The sequence below is a fragment of the Enhydra lutris genome, unplaced genomic scaffold (assembly GCF_002288905.1).
Source record: "Enhydra lutris kenyoni isolate GAN:26980312 unplaced genomic scaffold, ASM228890v2 scaffoldscaffold155, whole genome shotgun sequence".
Lineage (NCBI taxonomy): Eukaryota > Metazoa > Chordata > Mammalia > Carnivora > Mustelidae > Enhydra > Enhydra lutris.
In genome coordinates, this window is record NW_019154239.1 from 70,521 (window position 1) to 77,252 (window position 6,732).

The 6,732-nt window shown below is 39.3% G+C and overlaps 1 protein-coding gene across 1 annotated transcript in view; it reads left to right on the plus strand.

Annotated features, from left to right (window-relative positions):
- The window catches only part of LOC111140082 (phosphatidylinositol 3,4,5-trisphosphate-dependent Rac exchanger 2 protein-like), a 27,123-nt gene that overhangs the window by 2,211 nt on the left and 18,180 nt on the right, over positions 1-6,732 (plus strand). The gene's annotated exons all lie outside the window — the stretch shown is intronic.

Consider the following 6,732-nt stretch of genomic DNA (forward strand, 5'->3'; position numbering starts at 1 on the left):
TCGCGGGGTAAGGGAAGCATCATGAGCCTTGCCAGGGAGCCGCCTCGCCTCGCCGGGTAAGGGGAGTGACCTCGCCTGGCCTCGCCTGGTAAGGGAAGCGGCCTGGCCTTGCCTCGCCTTGCCTCCCCAGGTAAGGGGAGCGGCCTGGCCTGGCCTTGCCTCACCGAGTAAGGGGAGCATCATGAGCCTCTCCGGGGAGCCGCCTAGCCTCGGAGCCCCCTCGCCTCGCAGGGTAAGGGGAGCGTCTTCGCCTCGGCAGGTAAGGGGAGCGGCCTGGCCTCGCCTCGCCTCGCTTCACCTCACCGGGTAAGGGGAACGGCCTGGCCTGGCCTCGCCTCACCGGGTAAGGGGAGCGTCATGAGCCTCGCCAGGGAGCTGCCTCGCCTCGGAGCCGCCTTGCCTCCCCTCGCCTCCCGGGGTAAGGGGAGCGGCCTGGCCTGGCCTGGCCTCGCCTGGCCTCGCCTGGTAAGGGAAGCGGCCTGGCCGCGCCTCGCCTTGCCTCGCCTGGTAAGGGGAGCGGCCTGGCCTGGCCTGGCCTCGCCGGGTAAGGGGAACATCCTCCCCTCACCAGGTAAGGGGAACTGCCAGGGTTGGTGTCCTGGTCGTCGTTGCCCCTTTGTAAGAGATGGCCCCGAATGGTTGGTTTAATTTTCGATGCTTGGTGTGGAGTAAAGCTTTGCATGACTTTTGCTTTGTGTTGGTTTCCTTCCTTTGATCATGGACTCTAACAGAATGATCACTATTAAAGAAAGCCTTATAAAAGCCAACAGGGTCTTGGCAAAACCTCAAGATTATGTGCTGAAAATTTAAAGGGCCACAGAGATTTCTAAGTCACAAAAATCAGTAAAATGAATTTTATGTAAGTTAGGTAACAATATTAGTGTTGAGAATAAAAAGTAATTGCCATTTAGTTTTGGTCTGGGGTCACAGGGAATAGTGATGACTGCAGAGGGTGAAGGGAACTTGTAGGTTGCTTTTGCTCCTGGCTATTGCTACCATTCAGGAATGTGGAACTTGGGTTGATTTTTTTTTTTTTTTCCTAGTGTTTGAAGAGGGACTGTAATGATTGATTTTTATGTAAATGTTCTTATTTCCTTAAACGGTAGCAGTTGAAACAATACTTTAACCAATTGTGTTAGGTTCAAAAATACCTCTACTGCTTTCGATCTCTGCTTTAGACTTAACTCACTGCCTTAAGTCAATGGAAGTTAAATATCCGAGAACGATGGCTGTTATTAATCTACTTTTATGGGCTGAGCGGTGAGGATGAGACGGTAGGAATTGAAATCACAAAAACACACAAGAGAAAAACAAAAACTTAACAAAATAACAAAAATTGACTAAAAACACACTTCAGAAAAGTTTGCTTTTATTTTGGTATGTTATTGAAATCACTTAATACATTTTCTGATTTTTACTCTCCTTTCAATTGGTTTTGGTTTTGGTTTTTCCTTCATCTTCTGTCCATTTTCACTAGTGGCTCTTAGCCACCTATTAACCATCCTTAAAATCTTGTGCCTTGTATGTAGTTAGAGTACTGATAACATCTTGATCCTTCATGAATTCTTTCCCCTGAGAAGTCCTGAAAAGCACAATTCTGTCATGCTGCCTTTTAACACATTGAGGTCAAACAGAAGACACTAAATAATGTTTTAATTATCCTCAACTCCTAGGGAAGTTTCAGCCAAGGAAGTTTAAAAAGTATGGTTGTATGGTGAAAAATTATCTTCGCCTAGATGTTGGTGATGTTAATTTTGAAATAATAGTTGTTTTGAGAAAGAATAAAACCTCTTTTTGTGGGAAATTGAGTACATATTAACAGGCTCTCAATAAATATGACCTAATAAATCCTTTTGGTTCTGAATCATGAAAAAACACCAACATTCCAAGGGTTTTTTCTCTAGATATTGACATAGTGTTTGGTATCACTGTGATCTTTTTAGGCATCTATCTGAGTAACCCAGGGTGGCGTATATTTTTCTTTAATGGTTTGTAGAGAGATAGATGCCCAAGAGGGTTAGTCTTCAGTGCTACTGAACTAGTGACAAGTGATTTATTATTCTATCAGTTTTTGGAGTTTTGTATGGGTGGAATGTTGTCATGGCAGTCTAGGGACAAACTAATATCTGTTCCAAAAGATGAAAACATGCTACCCATACATTTTCTGTAGCATGATATAATCTGATGGAGAACAGACATGCAAACTCAAAGTATTTTATAATTGTTGCTCATTGTGTCTGAGTTGAAACTACACAACAAAGGGAGCTTTAAAAATTCCGCTTTGTTTGAAAGGAACTTTAAATAGAAACTCTGCCTAATAATTTTATAAAAATGTGCTGGACATGGAGGAGCAGGTAGTGCCATAGGGTAGATAAGTAGAGTAATGGGGTAGGTAGGTGATGATGGGGGGTGGGGAAGGGAACACTTAGACTGGATGGCCATGAGAGACCTGAAGCTTAGGAGGGAGTGACAGCAGGAGGCAGCCAGATGAAGAGGGTTTTAGGCAGAGGAAGCAGGTTGTGAAAAGATGCCAAGGTGGAAGTAGGCGTGGCTTGTTGGGGAGGCACAGAGAGGTGGCTGTGGTTGGGCAGCGGTCCAGAATGGGGAAGCTGGGATGAGACAGAATAAGAGAGGAGGGAGGGGCCAGATCATGCTCACGTCTTTTTTAGGTTGAGAATATTCCATTGTTTGGATGTATTTATCCATTCACTTACTGAAGGACATCTTGACTGCTTCCAACTTTTGTCATTTATGAATACAGCTGCTATGAACTTCCAGGTGCAGGTTTTGTTAGGGATAAATTTTCAGCTCATTTAGGTAACTTCTAAGGAACATGGTCGCGGAGTTGGCATGGTAAGAACATTTATGGTAAGAATATGCCAAATTGTTTCCCAAAGTGGCTGTATCAGTTTGCATTCCCACCAGCAATGAGTGAGAGTTTGTGATTATTCCCCATCCTGCCAGCCTTTGGCACTCTGAGTAGTTTGGATTTTGTCCTTTCTGATAGGTGTGTAGTATCTCATTGTTGTTTTAATTTGCAGCTGCCTAATGACACAAGATTTGAACACCTTTTCATATGCTTATTTGCCATGAGTAATGAGTATATCTTCTTTGGTGAGCTGTCTGTTCAGTTCTGCCCATTTTTAAATTTCATTGTAGACTTTCTTATTGTTGAGTTTTACTTTGTACCTTTTGGACAATGGTTCTTTATCACATGTGTCATATAATTCTTAGGGAAATACTTTCTGGTTTGTGGCTTGTCTTCTCATTCTCTTGTCATTCACAGAGGAAAAGTTTTTCATTTTAATGATGTCTGGATTGTCAATTATTTTTTTCATGGATCATGCCTTTGGTGTTATATATAAAAAAGTCATCACCATACGTGGGGTCACCTAGAAATTTCCCCCTATGTTAATTCTAGGCACTTTATGGTTTTGTATTTTATATTTGGGTCTGGTCCATTTTGAGCTAATTCTTCTGAAGGATGTAAGGTCTGTGTCTAGGTCCTTTTTTTTTTTTTTTGTCTTTTTACATGTGGATGTCCAGTTGTTCCCAGCACTGTTTGTTAGAAAGACTGTCCTTTCTCCATTGTATAGCATAGCCTTTGCTCCTTTGTCCAAGCTTAGTTGACTATATTTGTGTGAGTCTGTTTCTGGGCTCTCTGTTGTATTTCATTTATCTATTTGTTCTTTAACCAAATCCATACTGTTTTGACTATGGCTTTATAATAAGCCTTGAAATCAAGTAGTGCCAGTATTCTGACTTTTTTCTTATTTTTTAGTACTGTTTTGGCTATCCTGAGTTTTTCATTCTCCACATAAACTTATAATCATTTTGCTCATATCCACAAAAGGACTTGCTAGAATTTTGATTAAAGTTGTGTTAAATCAGGTTGGGAAGATCTAGCATCTTGACATTACCAAGTCTTCCTATCCATTAATGTGGACGACCTCTCTCCATTTATTTAGTCTTTTTTGGTATATTTTTATCAGAGTTTTGTGGCTTTCCTCCTGTTGTACATATTTTGTTAGATTTATACCTAAGTATTTCATTTTTGGAGGTGTTAATGTAAATGGTATTGTGTTTTTAATTTCAATTCCATTTGTTCATTGCTGGCACAGAGGAAAGTGAGTGAATTTTGTATATTAACCATGTATCATGCAACTTTGCTATAATTGCTTCTAAGTTCCAGGAGGTTTTTTGTTGTTGTTGTTGTTGATTCTTTTGCATTTCCCACATAGACAATCATATCACTTGTGAACAAAGACAGTTTTATTTTTCCTTTCCAACCTATATGCCTTTTACTTCCCTTTTTGTCTTATTGTATTAGCTAGGAAATAGAGGACAATGCTGAAAAGGAGTGGTGACAGGAGACATTCTTGCCTTGGTCCTCATTGTAATGGGAAATTTTCTAGTTTCTCACCATTATATATGATGTTAGCTGTAGGGTTTTTTTAAATGATTTTTTTTTAATAATGTTGAGGACATTCCCTTGTATTCTTAGTTTACTGAGCATTTGTCATGAGTGGGTGTTGGAATTGCCAAATGCTTTTTTCTTCATCTTTTGACCAGATCATATGATTTTTCTTTTTAGACTGGTAATGTGATGGATTTCATTAACTGATTTTAGAATGTTGAACCAGCTTTGCATACCTATGGTAAATTCCCCTTGGTTGTGGAGTACAATTGTTTTTAGACATTTGTGGCTTTTATTTGTTAATATTTTGCTTAGAACTTTTATACTTATAAGAGATACTGGTCTGTTATTTTCTTGTGAAGTATTTGGTTTTGGTATTAGGGTGATGCTGTCCTCATAAAACAAGTTAGGAAATGTTTCTTCTACTCCTGTTTTCTGAAAGAGATTGTAGAGACTTGGTAAAATTTAAATGTTTGGTGAAATTTAATAATTATTATTTTTTTCAAATGTGTGTAGATATGTTTTTATTATTACAGTAAGTTCATTGTTCAGTTTTAGCACCTAGCTTCTTGTACGCAGAGTATGTTTATTATGTTTATTGTATATTGTCTGCCTCCTCCCACTAGAATAAGAGCAGAAATTCTTCACTATTTTGTTTATTGATATGTTTTATATGCCTAAAACAGTAGTTCTCAACATGTGCTTTGCAGTTTTGCAAAATCCTTTTGGAGAATATATAAGGTCGAAGCTATTTTCATGGTAATACTAAGACTTAATTTGCTTTTTTTTCCTCCCCACTGTGCTGTTGATTACATTGGTGGGGGAAAATCAGTCATGTGCAAAACTGCTGATGTTTTAGTGTGAATTGAGCAGTGGCACCAAACTCTACTGGTAGCCACTACATACTTCCTGGTCCTCACTCATGAGGGAGTGACAAGGGGATGCCAGTTTCATTTAAAGCTGTAAAAATTGTTGGTTTTATTAGGTCCTGACTCTTGAGCATGTGCCTTTTAAATATTCTGTGTGATGAAATGGGAAGTATGCCTAGTACTTCTGCATATTCAAAAATATGGTTGTCTCCAGGGACTAGAATTTGTGATTGAGTTGCTATGGAATATTATATTTACTTGAAATAACAACTGTGAGGTAAACTATGTTTCAGTTTCAGGGCATTCAGGCATTTGGCAGATAGTTTTTTTCAAAAAAAGAATGAAGTAAGCTTGTCACCTCAAGGAAAACAACTGATAGTACTTGTTGATGATGATAAATTCAAGTTTGCAAGTGAACTTCGAGTTTTGGAAAATTTATATCTATGAACTCGATATTTTCCTAATACTTAGAGATTTTTCTAATGAGTTGGATACTGATATTAACTATCGTGATGGTGGGTTTTCTTTGATATTAAATAACAAAATGTGTTAATATCTTGAAGATATGTTTAACTCCCAGTGAATCATTGCTAAAAAAACTTAGAGCATCAAGCAGATGTAATAGATCCCTTCAAACTGCAGATAGATCAGTTGGTTTTAATGCAACAGTGTGTGGAGAGTTCACTGATATGGTTGGTTTCAGATTAAAAATCATGACTACCCTTTAAGAAATGACCACGTACTGAGGTTTGGTATTGTATTAAAGAAGAATATCCACAACTATCTGAAAACGTTATAGCAATGAACAGGTCTATGTGACTTTTAAGAGTGATCTACTGTGCATGCCTGACGGGAAGGTTGGGGAGGACAAAAATGAGTTGAAGGAGATAGATTAGTACATCAGAATTATAAAGGAAACTGGTACATTCTGAGAATAAAATTCATCGTGGAGTTTGCCTTACCCTTTGAGCAAGCAGTGGCCCAGATGGGCAGACATGGAGGAAGGGAATTGCTGTCTTCTCTCTCTTATATCCTCATGAGTTTTCTTCCTTCTTTTACTTTCTTGGTAGCATATTTGTGACATTTTTAGCTTTCTTAAGCTTTAATTAATATATGGCATTTATCCCATTTTACCAAATCTATGGTAGGAAGAAAACAATACAGAAGAAATTGAAGAGGAGATGAAGAGTTCTGTTCTTGGTGTAGGGAAGGAGAAGCCCCTGACTGCAGCAAGTCTAGGAATGTGTTGTGTAATCATTGTTAGGGGAATGCTGGCAAACTGAGTTCATGCTAACACATCTGCATGCCCCTCGCAGGGAAAACTGTGAGCCTCATCTCTTCCAAATGCAACGTAGTCTGTCTTAGCTCACTGGTCTCTGCATCTCCCTAGCCTTCAGATATTATTATGCCCCGTTTATGCAGCCCATATTTGAGGTTCATGGTCCA